Consider the following 27,102-nt stretch of genomic DNA (forward strand, 5'->3'; position numbering starts at 1 on the left):
TTAACGAAAACCAGCAACTTCGCTGTTTGATTCTAGATGCGGAGGTTTCCTTAATCCTCTTCTGGCATTTCAAATTTTTATAGCCAGCTTCATTCTCATACTTCTGTTGTCCAGTGATGGTCAGCCGTTGGCACTGCACACAGACTTCATAAACTCTGGAAAAACAAAATAACATATTTATTTATTTATTTTATTTATCACATTTGTAGAGCGCACTGTTACCCGGAGGTGTCCTGGTGCTAGCATGATTGAACCAGTGTGTGTGGGTGTCTGAGAGCTTAATGAGTAAAGAGCCAGGTCTTGAGCTCTCTCCTAAAAGCCATCAGGTCTGAAGATTGTCTGAGGTTAAGTGGCAGTTTGTTCCACGCCTCTGCCGCACCGAGGGAAAAACTCCTACCTCCCCAGTGTGCTTTCTTAACTCTGGGGACTGTTACCAGCGCCTGTTCCCCAGATCTCAGGGTTCTTGCTGGTTTATGCCAATGGAAGAGCAGTTTCATGCACCTAGGACCCATATCATGCAGGGCCTTGAAGACCATGCAGAGTGCTTTGAAAACAATTCTCGTGCGGATTGGCAGCCAGTGAAGGTTCGCCAAGTCCTGAGCTACCAAGGCAAATTTAGGAGTGTCGGTGATCAAGCGGGCGGCTGCGTTTTGCAGTAACTGGAGTTTATTAGGAACGCCCTGCTGGGCGTTTAACATCAGGCTGTTACAATAGTCCAAACGTGAGAGGACTAGACCAGTAACGACAGTTTTCCTATGCTCCCTCTCCAAATAAGGAAGAACTTTCCTGATTGTTTTGAGGATGTAGTGCATAGAGGAGGACAGTGCATTGATCTGGGGTTTAAAGGACAAAGAGTCGTCCACCAGTATACCCAGATTTTTCACTTTTGCCACCGGGGAGGGGAGGGGTCCCATTTCATCCGGCCACCATCTAGGGGACCAAAAATTGTCCCTAGCACCAAAGAGCAACACTTCTGTCTTTGTGGAGTTAAGTTTAAGACAGTTTTGAGCCATCCAGCAGCCCACCTCATGCATGCATCCTCTAAACCTGTCTGCTGTACTATCTGTGTTGCCGGGTAGTAGTGAGACCACTATCTGTGTGTCGTCTGCGTATGCTGTGAGGTGAAAACCAAACGATCGAATCACTGGGGCTAGGGTCGCAACATAAACATTAAAAAGGGTGGGACTGAGTGAGGACCCCTGGGGAACTCCACAGGGGAGCACAAATGGATGCGATTCAAAGTCTCTCAGGGCCACTGACTGAGTTCTGTTGGAGAGGAAGGCCTGTAGGATATTTAATGCCTTTCCCTGAATTCCACTGGCCCTCAACCGGTCCACCAACAGCTTCTGGTGGACCGTGTTGAAGGCCGCGGAAAGGTCCAACAGGATCAGGGCGGCTCTGCCTCCTGCGTCCATCACTTTTCTGATGTCTTCCACTGATTTGATCAGGGCGGATTCGTGCTGTGTTCCGCACGAAAACCGTGTTGAGAAGGATCGAGATGTTCTCCTGTCTTTAAAAAGGCACTTAGTTGTGTATTTAAGTTGCCTTCCATAATTTTGGCGGGGAGGGGTAATCGTGCAATCGGCCGGTAGTTGTTCATCTCGGTGATGTCTAGGTTGTTTTTTTTTAGAAGGGGCAGGATGGAGGCTCGTTTCCATCTTGCGGGGTATTCCCCTTTATCCAACATCTGTTTGAGGAGGGGGGTGAGTCCGGTTGCAATGATGGCGGGAGCTAATTTAGCTATTGCAGTAGGGCATGGATCGTGTGGGGAGCCAGATTTTATTTTCAATAGACGGCTCACCACTTCCTTTTCGCTGATGGACTGGAAATGTAGGAGTTTTTCCTGAGTACTGTCTGATTCCTGACCATCCCTAGGTGGAGGGGTCCTGACCAAACTGTCTAAGGAAAAAAAGATATTTTCTACTTTTTCCCGAAAGAAAGTGGCGAGATTCTCACAGAGTGGAAGACTGGGGGGAATATTTATGGTTTTAGGGTTTGCCAGGGATGCAACAGTTTGGAATAATTCCTTTGGGGTGTTGCTGGCTTCTTTGATCTGTTTCGTGAGGAAGGCCCTTTTTGCCTGTAAAATTCTTTCTTTGTAGGCTCTTTGCTCCGTATTAAGAATTTTTTATCTGTCTCACTGTAGTTTATTCGCCAGATTCTCTCAAGTTTTTTACACCGTGCTTTATGGTCCCTGATTTGTTCCGAAAACCAAGGGGCGGCAGGATTTGCCCGTGTGGAGTAAGTAATTTTGGGGGGAGCCAGAAGTAGGCAGGCACGTTCTAGCCAGATTGTATACGCCGCGGGTGATTCCTCCACATTGTCAGCGAGGGGTTTCAGGGAGTTTTTTAATACGTCATCCAGCGTTTCACCATTAATGGTGTTCCATTTTCTGACCTGTCTGGGGGCGTTTCTAGTACTAGGTGGTTTCATGGGGGTGATTAAAGGAACCTTAAAATAGACTGTTGAGTGATCGGACCAGGGGACCGGTAGTACCGATGATACTTTCAGGCTGGGATGATTAGAGAAAATCCCGTCTAGGGTGTGTCCTGCCTTGTGTGTCGGACCACACACCCGTTGTGTCAAATCCACCCCCTGCAATAGGTCGATCAGATAACGGGTGACTGTGTCTGAATCACATTCTAGGTGAAAATTAAAATCACCCAGCAGAGTGAAAGCTTGGGCCGAGGCTACGGCTTCGAGTACCTTACTCAGTGCTAGTACAAATGGGGCTTTAGAGCCTGGGGGTCTGTATATAAGACAGCCACTGAGGGATTGATGATCGGAAAGGGTGAGGTTAAAAAGCAGTGACTCCTCGAGGCCTATAGGTCCGGATTGAAAGGACCCTCTAATGGCTTTATGATAAATAATGGCTAGGCCACCCCCTTTCCTCCTGTCCCGATTTTGAGTGTGGCACACATAGTCCGGTGGGGTGGCCTTAACTATGTCAGGCACCGAAGCCGCGTCAGTCCAGGGCTCGGTGATAAATGCTATCTTTACACCCGAGTCCATACATCAGTATCATGTTACCACTATAATTTATGGTTTTTAATACGGCTGGGCTACCTATAAAAAGTTCCAATTCCATTATTTCTTACAGTGTGCCAGATGAGATATGGTTAGGGTTACAGGGTTCCTAAGTGAAACATTAAGGCCACTTGGTCAAAGAGGCACAGGTTAGAGCAAAGCATTGATGAAAAGGGGGGCAGAAGGTGAAGAAAAAAAGTTCCCTCATGAACTTTGAGCCCCTGGTCCCTAATGACAGTTCTAGCCCCAAGTAGCAGTCTTGCTTTTAGTGTTAGATGCATTGAAACAAGCATGTGCCATAGTCATGTTCACTAGACACGGTCATGCTTCCTCTGCAAACAGAAAGTAATCAGTGCCAGATTTCTTTACAAAACCATCATGGAGGCAGCCACGGTGAGTCTGAACTGCACTTGCAATAATCATATTTGGAAAACAGTCTAAGAAACTAGCACAGTGACCAGAAATCAAAATAGGAGCTTACAACCAAGTGTAAAGACCAGGACCAACTGATCTAATTATTAGGGAGTTGATCCGGTCTAAATAAAAGCTGCAAGCACCGTAAATTTTATAAGTGCAGTTTGCTATCACCCATTCATCCAGTTTGAGAACCTCACACCTGGACCTACAGATTTACAAATGAAATCCCAACTCAAGGCTTTGCGCCAGATTTGCATGCCATTTGTAGCACAAGCTCAGCACAAACTTAAGAAATTACAAGCCACCCCCATTGCTCTAATTGTTCTTTTGCAGACAGCTGTTAAGCAATGATGGAGTCATCGTTCAATTATGATACAACATCACATATGCATACATAACTTAACACAACGTATAATGAATTTTCACAATACCAGCTCGCCTGAATGTTAATTTGAACATTTGTAATATCTTACCAAACAAGGCATCAACCTTTTCCTCATCAAGGACAGCTGTTCCAGCACGAGCCTTCATTTCACCTTTTGCAGATGCAAGTTCTTTAGGAGAAAAAAGTATTTCGCTGATACCATTGAGACGAAAACCTGCACTGTCCCGAGCTGCCTTGGCTTCCTCCAAGAGTTTGTGCAATTTTCTCTTTGGAACGAGTACATTTCTGAACCGTGAAGGATCGTGTGAGTCCTTTACCAACTGCTGCATCTCAGTCTGCAAAATAACACAACTATTAACTATTTGCCATTATGTTAGGTTACATTCTGAAAAATATGTATAAATACAGTGTTTTTTTTATTTTGATTTGGCACCTGTACATGGCTAACAATGTAATATTTGCTATGTTAGCTCCAGGAGTATAAAGCAGACATATTTAAAAACATTGCATGCAGAAAGATTTCAAAGTCCTCATGCAGGAAATCTACAAGGTTTGTCCTATAAACTTTAACTGTGTTAAAAGAGTGGCAAAGAAAAGAAGTACCTTTTGTACAGTGAATGATCGACTGCATATTTTTGATGCTGTTGTATCTGTTAAATTCTGTGAAAAGGTCAAAGCAGATAGCGCAGCTTGCAAATACTGTATAGCCAACTCACTATTGCGAGTGCCTTGCAACTGTGCTATAATCAAATAAATACAGTTGTTAAAGGCAGCAGATAATAAATATAATATACACTTAACAAGCATACTTTTTGGCAATGCATGTGTTTGGATGGAAAAAAAGGATTATTAATGGGAATTTGTTGCAGTTTACGTGGAAAGGTAAAATATCAAGCACGCACCTTTTAAGTGTTCCTTTTCGGCTTGTAACCGTACACACTCCTGACAGGAACCAGGGCCAACAGAAAAGCTTTCGTTTTCATTAATTATGGTGTCATATAGTTATTGCTTACCTATATACCGTGTTAAGTTGGCATGAGCTTATTAAATGTTTAAACGCCATTTGACCTTTTGCTGCTTCTGCACACGACACATAATTGTTGGTTTAGCTTTCAGCCTAGAAGAGCGTTGTGATTTACATGAGAATAATATGTTATTGCTCTGATATCAGCTTTGCTTGGTAAACTGTCTGCACAGTGAGTGCTGAAGCCTTCAAGGATAACTCGACACAGTGTTGTTGTGAGGTCTGATCTTCGCACCTTCCTAGACATAACATAAATGCAGCTGCTGCCAAAATCTGGCTTTACGCGCATTTTATATTGCCTTGCTTGGAGCACACGTTAGACACTTGATGGTGCTTCGCATGCAGAGATCTTGAGGTATGGGCCTGCTCTGCTAAAACCCAAAGAGACTTTCTTAGATATAATATAATATACTAGGTAGGGAGGGTGAGAAATAGGTGTTGTTAACTCCTTGCTTCTTATAATATATTTGCTTGTCTTATCTAAGATACGGCGTTTGAGAACCTTGCATCAGTAAATAAATATTTCAAATGTGCACGTGTCCTATTTACTCCACGTTCTGGTTTGAAATGATTTTATAACGAAAGAGTGTTCATGTGTTCCACGATACCTGAGGTATTCTAAGTTCATGTTCTGGTTTGTCTAAACATTGGGAGTTTGTTATGACCAATGAGACACTGTAGCTAGCTCGGTAAGGGGATTTTGGGTACTGAGGTGAGTTTTGGGCCACCCTAATTCACTGAGGTTCAAATCTCTATGCACAGTTCTGTAGGAGAACAGAATCCCTGCTAAATGGCGCCCATACGTTGGTGGTCTTATATCATGACACTCGAGTAGTATATCATTCAATCCTTAACCCCTTCACTGTCGTTTCCGGAAAACGGTGGTGACGGAAAAAACCTACCTATTTTTGAAATAGGTCTTTTCAAGCTTGAATCTTTCTAAACGGTTTCCTTGAATTACTACCCAGTTGTGCTACAAAGTTTCCTTTGTCTCTTTACATTTCTGTACCGTCATGGCTGCTGCAGTAGACATTCTGCAGCATAGTCGCATTGCGGTGCGCAATCATTTGCTGAATTATAATGTCACTGTGGATGGTTTGGCCGTGATAATGGTGGTGAGTGCGGATGCAGCTTACCCTTACGAAATCTTTTATTCGTGGGCGACATTTCCGGCTGTGGACGCAAATTCTGGTGTGTTCCACACGTACACTCCCTCCTCTGTGCCGAATGAATATACTCTGTATAGGGCACAGGAAGTACCTATAGATACTTGGCAGCATCGCGTTTGGTTTGGTGGCACCCTACCCCATACTTTAACCGCTCCGAGGTTAGGTCCTTTGTCCATTCCAGGCGCAAATTGGCCTGTTCTGGCTGGATTTACTCCTCATCCTCAACACGCCAATTGTACGCTTGCTGAAGTTCGTAGACTACATGTAGTTTCTATTGCCGTAATTCGAGCTTTAGTGCAATACATAACCCGTAATCGTCCGGGTGGGCCCCCGGGGGGTGCGGCGCTTCCAGCCGGACAGGGCGGTAGGAAGCTCAGTCCCGAGATGGTCAATGCTGTAATGGGCAGGCGTCCCCAGGATAAGGATGATTTTCCTTTCTGGCTTGCCGAGAAATTTGACCAGCTGGAAGCTGTATTTCCTAACACGTCACCTGGTGAAAAACACAGGATTCTGACAATTAGTTTGCCCAAAGACTTGGCCGCTGAAATCTGTGACTGTGAAACCTGGGGTAGAACTTTCACAGCGGTCTCTGCGAGGTGTTACGGCACTCCGTCTATGGCTGTCTTGCCTACGGTCCTTAAATGTGTTCAGGACAAGCACGGACCTGAGGCTGCTGTTGAATTGGGTATGCGCCTGTGTGGCACCTTTGATGTAGTTTGCGATCTCATTCTTGCTAATGTCAAGGGGGATGCAGTGAACTTTCAGGTAGCCAACGCTTTGGCGGCGCTTCCTGATGTCGAGAAACCCCGACAGTTAGCGAGGATTATTGTTGCGGCTTATAAAACCGTGGGCCGCAATAGTAGGGGTCTCAAGCCTTTTTCTACTAAATAGAAACCGCAACCCCAAGGGCAGAAGTCTGAATCGGACGTTCAGCCCAAGTCCAAAAAACTAAATTGGCCTAAAAAACAAAAACAGGGAAAGCAAGAGCAACAACAACAGACACAGGAATCTCGTCCTGCGTCTCCATTGCCTGCGCCCACAGAACATGTTTATGACTTGCGTGATCGCGCGAAGATTAAATCACCTGATCGATTTCAGGTTTCTGATCAACGCTCTCCTCGTTCCTTTCAGGTATCATCGGCCTCGGCGACCGGTGGTGGAGGAGGTGGAAGGGGTCGGGGTGGCCATCAAGGACGTGACCAGCCCCGCCCAAGGGACGGTGCAGGAAAGCAGGACGGTTCTACTCCGAAGAGACCCCAGTTTCAAAAGAAGAAAGTTGCTGCTTTGACAGCACACAGATATGCCACAGATAGTGAGAACGCGGCTTCGGAATCTGACATGGGCTCTGACCTTGCTGGACAGCACGGCGGATATTACCATAGTACGGGAGGCCCTGCGTCCACTACTGAAGGTGACAGCGACTGACCATTATGTTGTAATAGAAACAGCTGATACTAGAGTTGCTCCCCCTGATAGACTTTATGAAATTGTCCTGTTAATCGAAGGTGACATACAACGTACCATAAAAGAGGTATTTTGGGAAAATCTTCCGTCTACGTATGACATTTTGCTTTCGGAAGCTGACTGGCCCCCACCTTTTGTTCTCGAAGCTCCGCGAGGGCAGGAGGTAATCCTCCCCAGTTTCGTGCACACAGTCTCGAAAGAGCATGCGCTGAATTTTGTAGAAGAGTGGGCTAAGGCTCTAGCGCCGTCTTTGAGCCGTACACATTGTGGTTGGGATAAATCTTCCCCAAACCACGAGATTCCTTGACGGTCTCAGCCGCAGTCTCAACCTCAATATCCCATTCAACGTGAAGCCAAAGCTTCCGTCACGGCAATCCTTGAACAATTGGAGTATCAAGGTGTGATTGAAACATGTGTGTCACCGATGAATAACCCTCTTTTTACTGTGACCAAGTCAGACGGTTCATATCGTTTGGTATTGGATTACCAGCATTTAAACTCGCATTGCCGTAACTGTGCAGTACAGAATACTCACGGCTCTGCTTTAGTGGATAGTCTTGTGCGTAAGCGTTTTAAGACCACCCTTGACATTTCCAACGGTTTTTATGTCCATCGATTGGATGATCTAAGTTCCCAATGGACCTCCTTTACTTGCGGCGGTGTGCAAAAACAATTTCGGCGTTTGCCTATGGGCTATAAGAATGGTCCTGGGATTTTTACTGCCCGCATAGTCTCTCTTTTAGAGAGAGTCGACCCAGTTGCATGCTCCTATGTGGATGACATTTATCTCACAGACGACGAACTTTGGGAGCATCTGGGTCGAGTTGACCGCTTAATTTGTAGCTTTGCAGACATGGGTTACAAATTCAATTTTGCAAAATCGCACATTGCAGAATACACAGTGTTGTTCCTGGGCTATGAGCTCAACAATGAAGGTAGAGGCTTGGCTCCTCACTTCTTGGAGAAATGGGCACAACTGCGCGCTCCAACAATGCTGAAAAATTACAGTCTTTACTGGGCTTCTTAAATTTCGGAAGAACATACATTCCGGAATATGCCCAGCGTATCAAGCCTTTGTATGCTTTGATACAACCATCTTTTTCCAAATCATGCTGGCTGCCTGAGCACTCTGCAATTTTGCAATCTTTGCAGGCTGATCTGCTCGCTTCTAAATTCTTACTGACTCATGACAACCACACCAACCTGGTGATAAGAATCATCCCTGGGACGGTGGGTTTCACGTACCTTACTTTTAATGAAGGATACACAGTACCTATTGCTTACAAGTCACACTTATACACTTCGGCTGAAATGCGATTTTCCACTGTGGAGAAAGTTTTAACGGCTGTGCAGATGGTGATTCTTAAAGAACGTGCCCTGTCACAGGGAAAACGCATGTTGGTTGTTACCCCGTGTCCTGCTTTAGAAGCAGTTACGAAAGCCAGTGTACCGAATTCAAAAGCTTTGCACCCTCAGTGGATTCAATGGGCGGCTTCACTGACGTCTTCGGATGTACGTTTGTGTTTGACGCATCCTTACGGTCACAGGAGTGCTTACAGTATGAATTCGTTCATCCAGCTCCGTTAGCTATGCGACCTTTGGAGGATTTCCATTGCATCATTTACACTGATGGTTGGGCGCAGGTTGCGCATGGATGTAAACATTCCTACGTTTCCGCATGCGCCATTGTGGTTGGTGCCATGGTGAACGATGAGTTCATGTCCAGAGTCGTGCACACGCAGACTCTAGGGGACTGCACCGCACAATTGGCGGAGCTTCGTGCTCTGAGGCTTGCGTTGGAGTACGCAGATCCGAGTGTGATGACTCTTATTGTGAGTGATTCCTATTACTGTGTCCAGTCTTACAATGAAAACTTGTTCTTTTGGATTCAAAATGACTTTCGTGATTCCAAGGGTAGCACAATAAAACATAAAATGATCTGGGCTCGAGTGGCTGAGCTCAAAGAGCAGTTGCCACTCGTGTTTGTGATTCATACTCTCGGCCATCAGCGCGTTGGAGTTCACGCTGTGGGTAACTCGCTTGCTGATGAGGCAGCGAAATCAGCGGTATCTACATATTTGGTTGCAGCAGTTACACGGTCCAAAAGTAAGATTGATGATAACATCTTGGTGGCAGTTGCTGCCACTGAGAAGGGAGGTAAACATCCTACGGGGTTCCCTTCGAAGTACACATACCACTTAAGTCCCAATAAGGTTCCTTATGTGAAAATTCCTGAAGTTGGAGAACGGTTGATTCCCAACTCGGATCGCAGGACTACTTTGATTACAGTGGCGCATGAAGGTGTGGCATATGCGCATGCGGTAGTCTCAGCCACTGTAGCTCAGTTACAACAACGTTTCTGGTGGCGGGGACTGTACAAACAGACGCGCGACTATGTCCTTCAATGTGACATTTGCCAGCAGATTAAACCTTCGACTGCTGCGCGTCCGCCACAGACACAGTTGTATATATCTAATAATCCACTAGGATGCGTTTATTTAGATCACTGCGGTCCTTTTTCTTCTGATACTGCGTATAAGTACATCTTAGTAGCAGTTGATTCATGTACACGCTTTGTGTGGGTATGGCTCCATCGCAGCGCTGATTCACGGACTGTCATAAGAGATTTGCGCGTCTTTGTAGGGATTTTTGCCTGTGGCACCTTCCATTCAGATCAGGGTCCTGCTTTCGCCTCTAAGGTGTATAAGGATGCTATGATTTCGTTGGGGGTCCAAGTCACGTTTTCGTCTCCATTCAGACCTGAGGGTAATAGTGTAGTGGAACGAATGAACCGTGACTTAAAGCAATCTTTGACAGCACAAGTTATAGGCACTGGCAGAAACTGGTTGGCCCATCTCAATGGCGTGCAGCGTGCTCTAAATAATCTCCCCTAGAAGGTCTCTGGGTGGGCGGACCCCATACGAAATGCTCTTTGGTATCAAGATGTATGTCCCGGACTTTGACGGTCTAGACTGCATGGCACAAGCCACAACCTTTGACGTAGATGAACATTGCAATGTGTTATAGGAACTACAAAAGACCAAAGACAGTCTTGCAAAGGAATATTTGCCCTCCACATCGGATGCTGAGTTGCAGATCCCGGTAGTTGGCTGGCTACCAAATTTGGAGAACTGGTTCGAGAGAAGATCGATAACAAGAAAGAGTTTGGTCCTTCCTATCGAGCTCCGGTTCCCGTGCTTGGAGTGAAGGGCACAAGAACAGTCATTTTACCACCACTTCCAGGTCGTAAGGAAAACAGGTTTATCTCTATTGACAATGTCAAGATACACAGAGTGGCCGATTCTTCTCAGTATGACACCGGCGGTCTCCTGTCCTTCGATTGTGAGAAATTCTGTTTTGGCCACTACTTCTAATGCTGAGCCTGAAGTGGCCCTCGAGATGCCTGCTGTTTCCAGTCCCTTATTAAGTACTTTACCTGGTGATAATGTTGATGAACTTGATTACACTTACCCAACTGACTTATCTATGCCTGATTTGCAGACACGTTTGGCCACAGAATCCAGATTTTCTTTTGACACGGTTTCACATAATTCAAAGAAGCCCTCACGTTTTGCGATTTATGCCAGTTTATTTAAAAAACATTTTTTAATTCCCCCTTGGACATATATTTGGCTGGTACTTTTATCAAATTTACCTTTTTATGTCAATTGGTTTTGTGTTTTTTTTTTGGAATCGTCAATGGACACTATGTCGAAGAGAGAACATGCATTCGCCATCTTAATGGAACTTTGGCCCCCCTTTCCTCATCGCATTCAGCACACAGACTGAAGAGAGACTTAACTTTTGTTAACATCACTGCTTGGCCTGTCCTTGATGGGATTGTGTGGGATGCGGTTACATTTCAAATCCATGGCCCTTTTTTTTTTCTTCTTTTTTTTTCTTTTATTGTTTTATTGCAAGGAAATACAGCAATGCATGATTACTAGAATAAATCGATGTCCTCTTAAAATACATAACAATTTATAACATAAATCTGATTCAATCAACATAAAAAAGTTTAAATCCATTCGGCAATTGGTGCCCAAATTTTCTCCCCCAATATTCTCTTTCTAACCCCCTTTAACTTATATATAGCAGATTCAATATTATACATAAACAATAATTTTTCACGCCACATCAAGAATGTTGGCGGGTCCGAGCTGATCCATTCCTTAGTAATGCAGGATCTGACTGCAGCCATACATAAAAATAAAAAGTAAGAAATTGGTGTTGACCTAACAACAGTATGATCAGTACCCAACAACACCAATTCCGCCGTTATCTTAATCTCACTCTTAAGAATAATAGCCAGAAAATTTTCCACATGTTGAAGCAACATAGAAAGTTTGGGGCAAGAAAAAAACATATGCAATTCATCAGCTGCATATAACCCACAGCGACTACAGTTCGTACCTGTCGTTGTGCTCCACTTAGCAACTTTGTTTGGGGTATAGTATAAATTATGAATGCACATAAAATGTTGGGATTTCATCATCCCTGTCATTAGGCAATCTGAAGCCATTTTAATCGATGACAAAATATCCACATCAGATATACCTAGACTATTAGCCCATTTCCGCTGACATTGTCCTAAATCATCCCCAAATTCCTGAATTAAACTTAAATAAATAGCACCTATACGGGGTTTTTTTTGCAAGAGTTCTAGCAATGAAATTTTCGTCATTTTAACTGGGGGAATTAAAGATTGATTCTGTAGGAAGCTTCGAAGTTGGAGAAATTTGAAAAAGTAATTTTTTCCCACAGAAAATGTATTAATTAAATCCTGGAATGAAACAAATTGATCATTACTAAATAAGTCTCCCAAATACCGTATTCCTTTCTGCTGCCATCTATACATAGTTAAATCACAAAAAATTTCAGGTAAAAGGCCCTTTGATATAAGGGGAGTATAAGCATTTAGTTTATATAATTTTATATGTTTACAAATTTTTTGCCAGACTCCAAAAGCCGCCTTAAGTATCTTGTATTTTGTTTTTTTGTGATAGCTGGGCTCTACAATCCTCAAAAAACTACCTTTAACTTGCTCACCCATAATCATTTCGTAGATTGTAGGAGTTTGACAATTCAAAGTTTCTACCCTGTCTCCCATAATTAAAGGGCTTATGTATTGCAATGCAGCAGATAAATAATAAAAAACAAAATAAGGAACGTTCCATCCACCTTGTTCATTATGGAGTATCATTTTCTTTGATGCTTTCCTATGACGTTTATAACCCCATAAAAAACGAAAAGTACTTCTTTCTAAATTTTTAAAGCAGAGCGACTGAAATTCTAATGGTATTGTACGGTAGATATACAGTACTTTTGGTAAAATCATCATTTTTAAAATGTTAAGTCTACCATATAGTGATAGATGTAGGTGATCCAAGCGCTGCAGTGAAGCATTGATTTGGGTTATTATGGGGTTTATATTGCGTTCTGGTATCTTCTCTATGGGGAGGGAAATCTTTATTCCTAAATATGTGACCTCTAAAGTAGTGGAGATATTTGAAGGTGGATTGTCTCCTGAACATAAAATTTGTGTTTTCTCCAGATTAAGTTTGTAGCCGGAGAAAAGCTCAAATTGTTTAGCAAGGTCATCAACCGCTGGTAAAGCTGTATGGACATCAGTGGTGGTTATGACTATATCGTCAGCGTAAGCTAAGACTCGGTAATTAATATTGGCTAAGTAAATGGGTTTAATTTTTTGTTCCAAAAAAAACGGTTGATTAAGGGGTCAATATAAAAAGCAAAAAGTAGGGGAGAACAGGGACATCCTTGTCGAGTGCCCCTGGTCACTGAAAAAGGAGGGGAGATATGTCCATTAATTCGGATACACGCTTTAGGAGCAATATACAGAGTTTTTAAAGCTTTTATAATTCCAAGGCCTAATCCCTTCCTAGATAGAATTTCCCACAAATAGTCCCAGGCAACCCGGTCAAAGGCTTTTTCAGCATCTAGAAATATTAGTCCAACATTAGACCGAGTTGCCTGGGACCAATCCAGGAACGAAATCAACCGTCGGATGTGATCAGCAGTGTCTCTAGCAGGGATAAAGCCGTGTTGATAGATAGAGACTAGGGGAGAAATAATATTAGATAGTCTTAGAGCTAAAATGTTAGAAATTTTTTTACTATCGGCATTTATGAGTGATATGGGACGAAAAGATGAGGGTGATAACGGAGGCTTACCTTTTTTAAGAAACACAGTAATTATTGAATCATGCCATGATTGAGGGGCAATACCTTGTTGAGCTCTCAGACATAAATCCACTAGTTCTATTTTTAAGATACTCCGAAACTGTTTAAAGAACTCTAAAGGGATAGCATCAGGACCAGCTGCTTTTCCTGAGGCTAGAGACATTAAAGAGAGTTCAAAAGAAGCAAGATGGCGGCTGCTACTGCAGCCGTGTGAGGAGCTGTGCCGTTCGCCGCCTGATGTCCGTCCCGACCCGGCTCTAATCAGCGTTGTTCTCCGCTTCCCCGTAGCGGCTGCCGGTGATAAGACTTACCTGGTGCCTGGGGTGAGCTCCGTTGGCCACGGCGGTGGTTTCTGAGACTTGGCGTCTTATCGGGAGTGAGACCGGGAGTGAGACCGGCGTGTGAGGCGTTTCCGCGCTGCTGCCATTTGGAAGGTGCGGCGGTTGGTGCTATTGTGGGCTGCGAGTGGAGTGGAGTCTTCCCGCGGTATCTCGTTTGTGCACCGCTGCCGAGGCTGGGGCCGGTGTGGTGCAGAGTTACTTGCTGTGAGTGGAGACGCGATTCACGGCGTCTCTGCAGGAGAGGCGAGAGACACAGGCAGGTCCGGGTGGATTGAGATAATCGTTTATTGTGCCTTTTTCTTGGACTGTTTGAGGGATTGCTGAAAACTGTTGGGCATTGCGTTCAGCTCGAGTGAGGAGCTGTTGACAAGAATAACTAACGCTGAGCCCGATACAATGTGATGTGGCAGGTCATATTTATTTATCTGTAGGTAAGAGCTGTAATATTTAAAAAAAACAAAAGAGCGTGGCGAGAACAGATAAAAGGGAGTCAAAAGTAAAAGAAGATTGAAGTTTTTATGTTTCAACTGAATCGAATAATAAGTGAAATAATAAGATTGAGTTTTGGAGACTTATTGAAACTGCTACAGGATCATAAATTATTACAGAGCGCTCTTTCAATCAGCCACATAAAGCTATGGCCCCCAAGGGCAGAGGAGCTAATAAAATGCCATTAATTCAGCTAATCCCGTCAATACCACTCCAGGAGTTGCAGAAAGAACAGCAACTATCTCAAAGTCAATATCAGAAACAGAAAATCGGGCTTTTCAGGCAAATGGGGGGACCAAAGAACCTATAATACCCGATTTATTTAGGAAAAAAAATCTACCCAATTCTTCTAAAAACAGCACTAATGAGCAGGCCTCTTCTAAAGCCCTACCTGGTGCTATTCCAAAAAATCCTGACGCAATTCATTCAGCCAAATCTCCTGTAAATGCAGCAGTGATAACAGTTGAGGAAACAGCTGGAGCAGGAGCAGGAGTGATAGAAAATGCATTAACTGAACTCTGTCATGCGGTAGAAGAAGTTAGAGTCTCGCCCAGGGCGAGTGAACAACACGATGCAGACTCTATTGAATCAGGGGGCCAATGTTTCTCCATGTCTGATGTGTCGTTAACATCGGAAGGAGACCCTGACGAGGAGCTATCTAGTGACGGTCATCTAGTTGCAAAAGACTGGGCCGATGATCGTAATGATGGTTCAGAAGAAGACCCCCTTGGTTCAGACTTTTTATCGAAAGAAGGAGCCCCAAATAATGTTCGCAGGGTCATAGAGGCTAAAATGGGTGAAAACGTAGGCTCTATAAGTCAACCGCAATGGGAAGGGGCTGGCACGAATGTTGGAATTGATCTTGAATCTTTGGAATTATTGGAGGGAGACGAAGAGGTTACATTGAGGTCTATTTATAAATTACAAACGTCAAGGTACAGAATGATCATGACCCATAGAGAGGAAACTAAAGCAGAGGGACTTCGTACTCAAGGAGCGGTGCGTAAGCTCCAGAATGTTGTTCGACGACTGGCCAAATCAAACACAGACACTAATCTAAGAGTACAGGAGACTGAGACTCGCATATCTGCAATAGAGGAGGAGCTAACTCTACAAAAAACCTCAATTAAAGATCTTGACAGTATTAGACAAGATTTCGATTGGAAGTTAACTGATTTGGAAAATCGCGCAAGGCGTAACAACCTACGTATACTGGGAGTGGTAGAAAAATCAGAGGGAAAGGATGTTCGACGATTTGTTGTTGAGATGCTCTCAGATGCCTTTCAGGATCTTAAAGGATGGGACTGGGATAAAGAAGTCTTACGAGCTCATCGTTTCCCTTTTAATCTAAAACATGGTCAAGAGGTGGGGAAGCAAAAATCCAAGAGCCATTCTCATAAGTTTACAGAATTATTTACTTCGTGAGACTCTCTATGATTTGGCAAGGCCATCCAAAACTAGAAAGGGTTTGGGGCACGAATTTTTTGTCCGACCAGATTTTTGTTTCGCAACAGTCCAACAACGCTGGAGACTTAAACAGTTAATAGCACCAATACAAGCTAAGGGGGGACAAGCCTTTCTCTTAAATCCGGCTAAGCTTAAGGTTGTGCATAAGGAGAGAACTACGTACTTTGTATCGGAGATTAAAGCACAACAATTTCTAGAAACTATGCAATAGTGATTTACATGATAGAGATGAAGGCTAATACCTGTATTTAGCTCGAGTGGGCGACCCCTCTAGCTTTGTTTATCTTCCTGTTTTTTGTTTTTGCTGGTGTTAGAGGTATATTATTTGCAGGTCGGGTTGGCCCAGGCGGAACAAACAGCCCATACTCACTTACCATCAATGAGGGCATTAGCCCTTACGCTTCTGGTGGGAGGGTACTGGGAAGAGGGTGGGTTTAGCTGGGTGGGTTGTGGGTGGGAACATTTTTCTTTTTTTGGGGTGCAAGGACATACAGCTGAAAATTGTTTTTATTCTAAGGTTATGATTCATTTATGGCAGGTGTCGAATTTTGTAATTTCCTGTTATTATATGCTTTACTGTGCTAAATTACTAAAAGAACATAATGGCTAAGCTGTCGATATGCTCTATCAATGTTTGTGGGCTAAATGTTAAAAGAAAAAGGGGAATAATGGCTCAGATCCTAAAAACTTTGCGGTTGGACGTAGTTTGTATACAGGAGACTCACATTGCTTGGTCTAACAGAGGGTGGTTAAAAGACCTTGGAATGGAAGTGGTAGGATGCTCTCGCCAGAGTTCTACAATAAGAGGGGTTGTAATTCTTAAGAGATTTGGATTGGGGGAAATTAAAAAAGTCAAAGAAGATTTATTAGGTCGATGGGTTATTGCCGAACTGAAATTTGAAGGATTGACTGTCACTATCTGCTCACTATATGCATCAGTAATTGACGATCCCACTGCTCTCAATCATCTAAGTGTGGAGTTAGCTCAATGGTCATCTAACATTGTATTATGTGGAGATTTTAATTTACACATGGAGGAAACATTTGACATCTATGGCAGTACCCCATATAAAGGCAGGAAGAAGAAGATATTTGGGGCACTTAGAGAGTTAATTCAAGAATATAGAATGCTAGATGTAGGGTACGAGAAAAAGGGGGGAACGTTTGGATATACTTTTTTTTCTGCCCCGCACCAAAAGTTTTTTAGATTGGACTACTTTTTTGTATCTAAGTGCTTATACAATGAACTCATTCAAGTGGAATATGGGGTACTACCAAAAATTATTTCGGATCATAATCCTATTATTTTCAAATTCGAATTAATTACTTCATTTACCCCTCGAGCATGGTCATTTGACCCCAAACTATTGTACGATTTATCTTATGTTGACCACATGAATATCTGAATCCCCGAATTTTTTACTAATAAAAAAGGCACGGCACCTTTTGAAATAGTTTGGGATGCTTTTAAATGTGGGGTTCGGGGAGAAACATTGAGCTACTCAATAAGAAAACAAAAGGAGGTTAGAACGCGAGAAGAATTAGAAATGAAAAATGTAAGATTGTTAGAGATTCAGCTTATGCAGGCGTGCAATAAAGGATTAGCTACTGAAAGCATTATAAAGGAGTTAACGACTCTCAAAGTTAAGATTCATCAGGGGTACGCGACAAAGTTTGCCCAGCAAGTTTCTGCCTTTAGGACAGAGGTTTATGAAGTTGGTGAGAATTCTGGCAAACATTTGGCTAAGAGGGCTAGGCAGAAAGCGGCATTTGCTAGCATTGACAAAATAAATAATTTGACAGGGATAACTGTTAATAAAATAGAGGATATCCTTAAAGTATTTAGTGACTTTTACCTTAAACTGTATACTGAGGATGTGAGGTCAGATTGTTTAGACCAGACTACTCAGTTTATTGAATCAGCTTTAAATGTCACCTTATCTAGCGAAGAGAAGGAGAAATTAGATTTACCATTTACTTGGGAGGAAATTGAACTCTCTTTAATGTCTCTAGCCTCAAATCCATGGCCCTACTGAGGTTGTTAATGTCCCTAATGTGCTCAGGGTAAACATGGGAGATGTGGTGAAACAAAACATACGTTCTGATGGTTGGGATATTCAGGCCGTAGAAGCGTTGTTTTCTGATTTGAAATATTATGCGGCCTTTGATGCTGAAGATTTATACTTAGATTATGCTAATTATGGTGAATTATTTAGCTTCCAACATTTTGGCAACCATTATCTGCATAAAATGAGTTCCAGAAGGGGTACTGTAAATTACACACGGTGGGAACATTGCCCAGCCCCTTTACAAGGCAGTTTGAGTACTTTTTTGAAAAAGTACACTTATTTTACCGACTTTAATCAGTCCAATCCCGAGTCTTTTTATTTTAAAATGACACAGAAGTCCATGTCCAAGGTTAGACTTACCGATACTAAATTGCTGTATTCGAAGTCCTTTCTAGACAAGTTGGCTGTAGAAGGCTGCGAGCTATGGAAGGAAACCATTGACCTTAAATCCGTTTGGGGTTCTAAAAGTTGGCAGGTACAAGGCACTGAGGCTTTCCACCGAGCATGTCTCATCCCAAATCATATGTTGTTTTTGAATTCTAGCATTTCAAAGACAACATGCTTTGGATTGGCAACTTCTAAAAAATGTAATACACCTACCGCCCCTGATTTAGAAGAATATTCAGGTTGGAGTAATATTACACAGTTTTCCATTAGGGAATTGCAAGCTCTATTGCAAAATTCGTCCTTTAACATATCCAGTTTGGATCCAAAAGGGTGGCTGATGTGGCACAGGAGTTCTGATTCATGCCAACGTCATTTTCCGGGTTTAGCTGATGGATTTACACAAGTCAGGCCTGATCCCCGTTTTGATACTGACCATTCTGTCACCACTTATTCAGTAGGCAAATTATGTCAGAATTGGCTGAAACATTCTATGTTGGCTGCGGTTAAACTGCATTTATCCAAGCTGACTCATGATGTGGAGTTAAATGATTTCATAAAAGGCCCGGCTAGTGGTAGATCTAAAAGATGGATTTATGCGATTTATAATGAAATCTGGAAGACTTCACAAATTGAGGCTGCCTCATGCCTTAGAGCTATTGATCAAGCTAATTTAGAAAAAGTGCTTACAGTTGTAGATAATAGTATTAACATGCTTTCTTCCCGCATTTACACGTTAAATAATATTGTGTCTTCTGTTGTTGATATTGTGCAAGATGAAGTGTCTGTGTTATACCCTGGTCAAAATCAATTGCGTTCCATTATGCAATTTGCATGGACCTGCAAACGCTTAAGGCTGGTAAGGTGCCTTGGAATTACATGAACGTGTCCTCCCTCTTTGCCCCTTTTAATTTGACTGACAAGCAGCGCATGCTTTCAATGCGAGATGCATCCTTTTCCATGTTACACATTGAGAGATTGGAGTCTTTACCGTTCTCTGTGGCAGAAGCGACTGCTGCGACGTGGCTTATCCACGGGTTAATCACATTACCATTTGCTTTGTACAAAGTTACAAATTGTATGCAATATATTGCGATAGGACAATATGAACCACTGGGTAGTTTGATTCTCCATGAGGTGTGGTCCCTTCCATTCACTTACAGATGCCTGAAAGACGGGAAAGAAGTTTATCTGAAAGGGAAGGAGTGCACAGAAACACCAGATCACTCATTAATATGTAGACACATTCAATTGCACGGTTCTTGGAACCAGGAACGGCCAAATTTAGCCTGTGTTTTGAAAGGTACTCCAGTTCCCGCAATCGTCCCCACTTTCACATTACTGGCAAACGGCAGTTATTTACTTTTGAATAACGAAGACTGTTGTGAGTTAATTAGAGGTATCGCTTATGTGGTTACAGTATCAGACCGTGTTGTGTGTTGCAAAAACGTTCTGCATCCTCCTACACATGGGAATTCAGATGTTTCCATCTGGCCGTGAATCCCAACCTTGACGGCAGGGTTCAATGGTATGAGTAGAATAAGAGCCCTTTTGTCTCAAAAAGAGGTGGCCCTGAGTTCGGCTCATGAAACACTTGTTCTTCACGTAGCTAACACCCGCACAGAGGTGCAGGCGCTATTGAATACTGACTTGCCATTGCATTTCAGCGAGCTGATTCATTCAATCTTTAATGCCTCCTCCACTTCTGGCCTCGCACACTTTTTTAAAATAGTTAGCAGTGGTCTTGTGACTTCCTTCGAGAAGATATTTGGAGTTATTCCTGCTTTCTTTCATTCTATATTTTCAAGCCTTTTTGGTGGTTTTCCTGCTTTGCTGGCGCTGGCTGCAGGCGTTCTGGTGATATTTTGTTTTATTAAAAATGGATGGCCGTCCTGTGTTACACGCCGCACAGCCCCACCTGGCGCTGTTTCGCAACAGGATGCTTGAATACTATGGCACGCTGCCGCTTGCGACCTTAAGCACGACATATGGATTATCGTTTCGATTTTCCTATTTCACATGTGTCCAGCCTGTGTTTCATTGCCTGAGCTGCGATTTCGACTGGGCCCTTGATTTGTGTCTCTGCAAGACGGTGTCTCCTGACGTCGATTTTAATCATCTGATGAGTCCCATAGTTACTCACAAGTTGGTTTGTTCTGGCAAAAGGATTATGATCTTGGCAGCAATGCATGGACTAATGGGTCATTGTAACATACTCGCAGCAGCGCAAGATTTCTTGGCACAAAGCTATATTGAGAACCCACTGAGTTGTCCTCTGATGATGCTAGAGGCTCCGGTGCTGGAGGAGCACGTATGTTCTTTCCCACTATTGAATTGGAGGGCTGAACTGTTTTCGGATGATGACAGTGACTTCATGCTGGAGGCTGTTGCTGCATATTTTGCATATTCAGTCCTATCCTAAGGCCTTCAAAACTTTTGATAATAACCGGTTCTTACTTACAAATTTTTTTTTGAAAATTATGCGTACATTTTTCGCAACCCAGACCTATTGACTTGAGTAAAAGTGAACAATGGATTGGCAAGTTGGAATTTTTTTTAATTGACTTATGAAAAGATTTTTTCACCAAATTTTTAAATTTGACCTGGCTCATCGTTCTTGAACTCTGCTTTCATAATGTGCCCCTTGCCTTAATTTAGCTTACCTCATCTTATCTTATCTTATCCGTGCTCGGATAATGGGGGGATGTCATATAGTTATTGCTTACCTATATACCGTGTTAAGTTGGCATGAGCTTATTAAATGTTTAAACGCCATTTTACCTTTTGCTGCTTCTGCACACGACACATAATTGTTGGTTTAGCTTTCAGCCTAGAAGAGCGTTGTGATTTACATGAGAATAATATGTTATTGCTCTGATATCAGCTTTGCTTGGTAAACTGTCTGCACAGTGAGTGCTGAAGCCTTCAAGGATAACTCGACACAGTGTTGTTGTGAGGTCTGATCTTCGCACCTTCCTAGACATAACATAAATGCAGCTGCTGCCAAAATCTGGCTTTACTGGCGTTTTATATTGCCTTGCTTGGAGCACACGTTAGACACTTGATGGTGCTTCGCATGCAGAGAGCTGGTGGAAGATGATGTGATCCTCTGCTACTGAGATCTTGAGGTATGGGCCCGCCCTGCTAAAACCCAAAGAGACCTTCTTAGATATAATATAATATACTAGGTAGGGAGGGTGAGAAATAGGTGTTATTAACTCCTATTCATTTCAGCATTTTAGCATGCTGTCACCTTTCGCATTCTATGGACTAGTAACTATGCTGATAACTTTGCTTCTTATAATATGTTTGCTTGTATTATCTAAGATACTGCGTTTGAGAACCCTGCATTAGTAAATAAATATTTCAAATGTGCACGTGTCCTCTTTTACTCCACGTTCTGGTTTGAAATGATTGTATAACGAAAGAGTGTTCATGTGTTCCACGATACCTGAGGTATTCTAAGTTCATGTTCTGGTTTGTCTAAACATTGGGAGTTTGTTATGACCAATGAGACACTGTAGCTAGCTTGGTAAGGGGATTTTGGGTACTGAGGTGAGTTTTGGGCCACCCTAATTCACTGAGGTTCCAAATCTCTATGCACAGTTCTGTAGGAGAACGGAATCCCTGCTACAATGGACAAGGAGTTATATACCATTTCCTTAGAGAGAAAGCAAATCATAATTAGGTCATACAAGTGGAAATGCCATTTCCTATGTACCTTTAAAAAAAATAAAAAAAATGTCCCCAGTGTTGAATGATGGACTTTCCTCCATCATCAAATGAAATGATTCTTCATTGTCCTGAGGGGGAAAAAAAGAAAAGCAACCATTAGTCCATCATTTATATTGATCATATCAAACAATTTTCCATTTCTTTACTCACATTTTAATAGGTAGCTATATGTGCCCTATTGTTGAGGGAATGAATGCACCATATTAATTCAATGTTTTATTAAGTATGAAGGCTTTTTGCAGAGATAACCGGTAGAACTTATGTGGTTTTGGCAACAAAAGGCATGGTACGTTCACCAAGGAAAAAAGGCTGGCATACAGGCCTAACAATATACAAATGTGTATAATGGCAGCACTCATTTAGCTCTGCTTACATTATGGTCACAGCTTTCGTTGCTTTCAAATGAGTCATCATGGCAGGGGGTACGGTTCACATCCACAGGTTGTTACTGCAGATGGAAAGTCACTGTACGCCAGGCTGTGTGACTGTGAGCCCTGAGTCACAAAACCTTGTGGTGTCAAACTATGTGGTGCAAAGTGTACCATCATTTTGGGATCTTGATTTCAGGCTCTAGTAGATGTTGTTCCATTGCTCGAAACAGTCAGCTCTTGTGTAGGAAATAGTTTTTTGGGTATTAACTGGCGTGGTGGTGAAAGGGAGGCATGTTTTTGTCCTTGAAATTTGGATTTAAGTGGGTACTCCAAGACAAGTTCGTTTTTCACGTTCTACTCCGTCATATTTACTTGTAGATTTTGGATGAAGGACACTAGCCATCCCTGCTAAAAGGGCCAGGTTTTCAAGTTTCTGCAAATTCATCCGCGAACTCACATCACCAGGCTAAGAAGCTGTGCTTTCGGCATGACTATGGTTAGCAACTCTTATGTAATCCTGACCACTCTGCTTGGCTTTTTTGTCCTTGCATCTTTTCTCTGCAATTTCTTCCTCTTGGAGTTCACGTAACACCCTCTTAAGTCTTCCAGTGCTTGCCCGACATTTTGAATCGTGAGACACTGTTTCTTCACTAAAAAAAAGAAAAAAACATATTTATATATAAACTTCAAAACCGAGATACCACATTGATCACTTGCAATATATCTTCAAGCGCTAGCCAGAATGTATAAATAAACAGGTATTGATATTAAAGGTCATATGTATAATCCTTCCATAACAAAGTAAGTTTTCCTTATTAGACAGTACACATTGTAAGCCTGAACTTGAACCTCCTTAGTTGCCTAAATAAAATAGTTTATCCACAAATGGCTGCCTTGTAGCAGTGCCGCAAGCTAAAGGTTTCAGCCCTTTTCATAAGTGGTACATTTGTCATTGGAGAGCAATGCAAGGCATATGTGAGGACATGCATGTTAATTTTTGCTGACCATTACTGTATTAACTTATTCCCAAAGGTAGGATTTTACTGAATCATGCCCAAAGGTAGGATTTTACTGAATCATGTTGGTAATTAGTACCCTTATCCTGCAGTTGCAATCTTAATATAAAAGTTTACTTATTGTGCTTACCAGATGATTGGAAAAGAGTCATAGCTTTAAAAGCTCTCTCTTCTGTGATTGGCCGACCAGTTTCATCTATATTTTCTACCAGCTATTTACAAAGAACTTCTCCGGAAATGTCCAAAAGCAGAAAGTCTCCTTCTTTTCTAAAACACACAGAGCGATCACAAGAGAAAAATTAGCACGCTGAATAAAACCATGATTATGTCCTGCTAGATATAAAAACCAGGAATTAGTTCGGGACTGGTTTAAGTTTCAGAGGTATAATACAAAGCATATCTAACTGATTCACAGAATATTTAATTTTAGAAAAGCATCACAAAAATACACTGACCTGGTGCAATTTATAACTAATATGTGTAGATTTTGGATACAAAGAAGTGTTAAGCATTCACTGAAGGCCATTGAGGAAATTGTAAAATTATCCAGTTAAAAAAAATATATTTATTTTACAGTTTTATATAGCGCGAACTTGACACGAATCGGATATCAGAGCACTTAACATAGTACCAGTTGCATTACATGAGGACATATTCATTTTTTTGTAGTCTTATATTGTTACGCATGAGGATATTAACTGATTTGCCCAGAATCACAGAAGGTTCAGCGTCATTGCCGAGACTCGAACCCAGTTCCCCAGATTCGAGGTTGACAGCCCTAGCCAATACGTGGTAAAGGGATTACATTCATATGATATAATGTTAGGCAGCTCCCTATTGAGCTGCAATGATTTGACTCATTGCCATCATGCAGAAAGCAATTAAATTGGCGTTGCTTTGTAGCGCAATACAGCTGTACACACCATTAACCATGCTCCATCTCATCCATTCTATCACATGCTTCCAATGGTAGAAAGTAACCACTGTAAACCCCATAGGACTAAGGGAAGACTTCTGATGCTGTTAACCGGGGGGAAAAAAGCTAGAGTGGGGATTTCTTGGAAGAAAGGGAATGAAAGGTAGTGGGGCAAGGGAGCTCACATATATATGCACCATATGCAAACCACATGCACCTCAAGGCAAGAGGAGCAAAGAGATTTGGAGACTGTAGACAGTGTGGTAAATGCCATTGAAATACGTAAATAAATCGTTCCTAGTGGTCTCATGCACAAAGCATCATATACCGACCACATGTAAGTTCAACATAACATGCATCTGTAAAGTGCATGTTCACCCAGAGGTATCTGGCCTCTGAACAACATGTTTATCATTGCCCAACTCAATGTTACTCATTTTGTCGACCTCAGAAGGGCCAATGGTTGAGTAGACCCACCATAATCTGAACCTTTGACCATGATGCTTTATTCCACTAAGCCACCCTACCCAGGTATTTCAAGGCATCAGGAGCAAAGAGAGAAGTTGGGAGGCAAAGTGGAAACCAGGAAGAGGACAAATTGTTGAAAAAAATAACTATCAGAGCGTGGCGTTAACAATTTTGAAAATTCAGACATTTTATTGTAAATAACCACCATCCACGATCTAAACACCTGGATTAATAGAAGTGACAATTGATATCATTTGACCGCTGAGAACTTCGTTCTACCTTAGTTACACAACAGCCTCCTGTTTGCTCAGAACCAGCTGGCTAATTAGAACATTAGTGGGACATAAAAACCTGCTTGAAAGCTGGCCATACGAAGCACATCCCCTTTAATTGAAGTAAAACTACACATCAACATTCATGCAGCTGCAGTGATGAAGGCACCCCGACTCGGGTGGGTGTAACACAGGCCTTGCAGCCCCTGTCACTATACAAATACACTAAGCTATTATGCAGTATGCATTCAGATATACATGCATCTGGCACCTCAAATGTGCGCACTGGGGCATACCGTGAGGTTGAAGGTGTCACAAAAACAAAAATGAACAGGTCCTTGTAGAAAGTACTAATGCTAAAGCCTAAAATCTGTGCTTAGCATAGTGTGCTGCCCCACTAGTATTTAGCTGCTTCTGTCCATTCATGTGCACTAAAACACACGTAACATTACACCTACAACAAGCCAGGACTATTGGCTTTGTCAATGAGTGTAATGTGTTTCAGATAAATACGCAACAACCCTCACTTTGTTATATACAATGCTAAATATTTAACTTGTTTTCAGTGGGCCCAGAATTGCCTGCTCTGTTTTCTATGAGAGGCTAGGGGCTCAGAATTGTGGTTGATCCTGCAATCAAACACGTAACATTACACCTACAACAAGCCAGGACTATTGGCTTTGTAAATGGGTGTAATGTGTTTCAGAGAAATGAGCAGCAGCCCTCACAAATACTAAATATTCTACCCGTTTTCAGAGGGAAATGCTGTGGCCTAGTGTTAGAGCATGCAATCGCCTTTCAAGTTATGAATGCAGGTTCAAGCCTGCACCGCCAGTTATTTTAAAAATGTTTCCCTTTCATATTTGAACTGGCTCGATTTTTAACTGGCTCGATTTACTGGGCTGCCACCCTGCGCTATATTTTAAACAAAATCTAGTCCCTGTGGCACTGGGTCGAAGGGCACAGAAACATTACTGGCAGGACAAGCCCGCTAAGCGCAGGGTCCGGGAGTCTAGGAGTGCCTGCTCTGTTTTCTATGAGAGGCCAGGGGCTCAGAATTGGGGTTGGTCCTGCAATAAAACACGTAACATTACACCTACAACAAGCCAGGACTATTGGCTTTGTCAATGGGTGTAATGTGTTTCAGAGAAATGAGCAGCAGCCCTCACAAATACTAAATATTCTACCTGTTTTCAGAGGGAAACACGGTGGCCTAGTGTTAGAGCATGCAATTGACTTTCAAGTTATGACGCAGGTTCGAGCCTGCACCGCCCATGATTTTAAAAATGTTTCCCTTTCATATTTGAACTGGCTCGATTTTTAACTGTGGCTCGATTTACTGGGCTCCCACCCTGCGCTATATTTTAAACAAAATCTAGTCCCTGTGGCACTGGGTCGAAGGGCACAGAAACATTACTGGCAGGACCAGCCCGCTAAGCATACGGTCCGGGAGTCTAGGAGTGCCTGCTCTGTTTTCTATGAGAGGCCAGGGGCTCAGAATTGGGGTTGATCCTGCAATCAAACACGTAACATTACACCTACAACAAGCCAGGACTATTGGCTTTGTCAATGGGTGCAATGTGTTTCAGAGAAATGAGCAGCAGCCCTCACAAATACCAAATATTCTACCCGTTTTCAGTGGGAAACGCTGTGGCCCAGTGTTAGAGCATGCAATCGACTTTCAAGTTACCCAGGTCAAACAGGATTACTTTAGAAGCCATCCTAGAGTCATTCGATGGACATCCAACTACATTAGGAGTCATTTTCACATCATCAGACATCATCAAGCTCTAGAAGTCATCAGCAAATTTGAGAAGCTCAGCCTGATCATTTGAGGATCACTTGAAAATGAGTACCCGATGACTTTAATAGGTGTCATTATTCGTAA

General features: G+C 42.6%; 1 pseudogene; it reads right to left on the bottom strand.

Annotated features, from left to right (window-relative positions):
* Nucleotides 1–27,093, bottom strand: LOC144820253 (uncharacterized; annotated as a pseudogene).
* Between the last annotated feature and the right edge of the window lie 9 nt (nt 27,094–27,102).

This window comes from Lissotriton helveticus, chromosome 2_1 (genome assembly GCF_964261635.1).
Source record: "Lissotriton helveticus chromosome 2_1, aLisHel1.1, whole genome shotgun sequence".
Classification (NCBI taxonomy): Eukaryota; Metazoa; Chordata; class Amphibia; order Caudata; family Salamandridae; genus Lissotriton; species Lissotriton helveticus.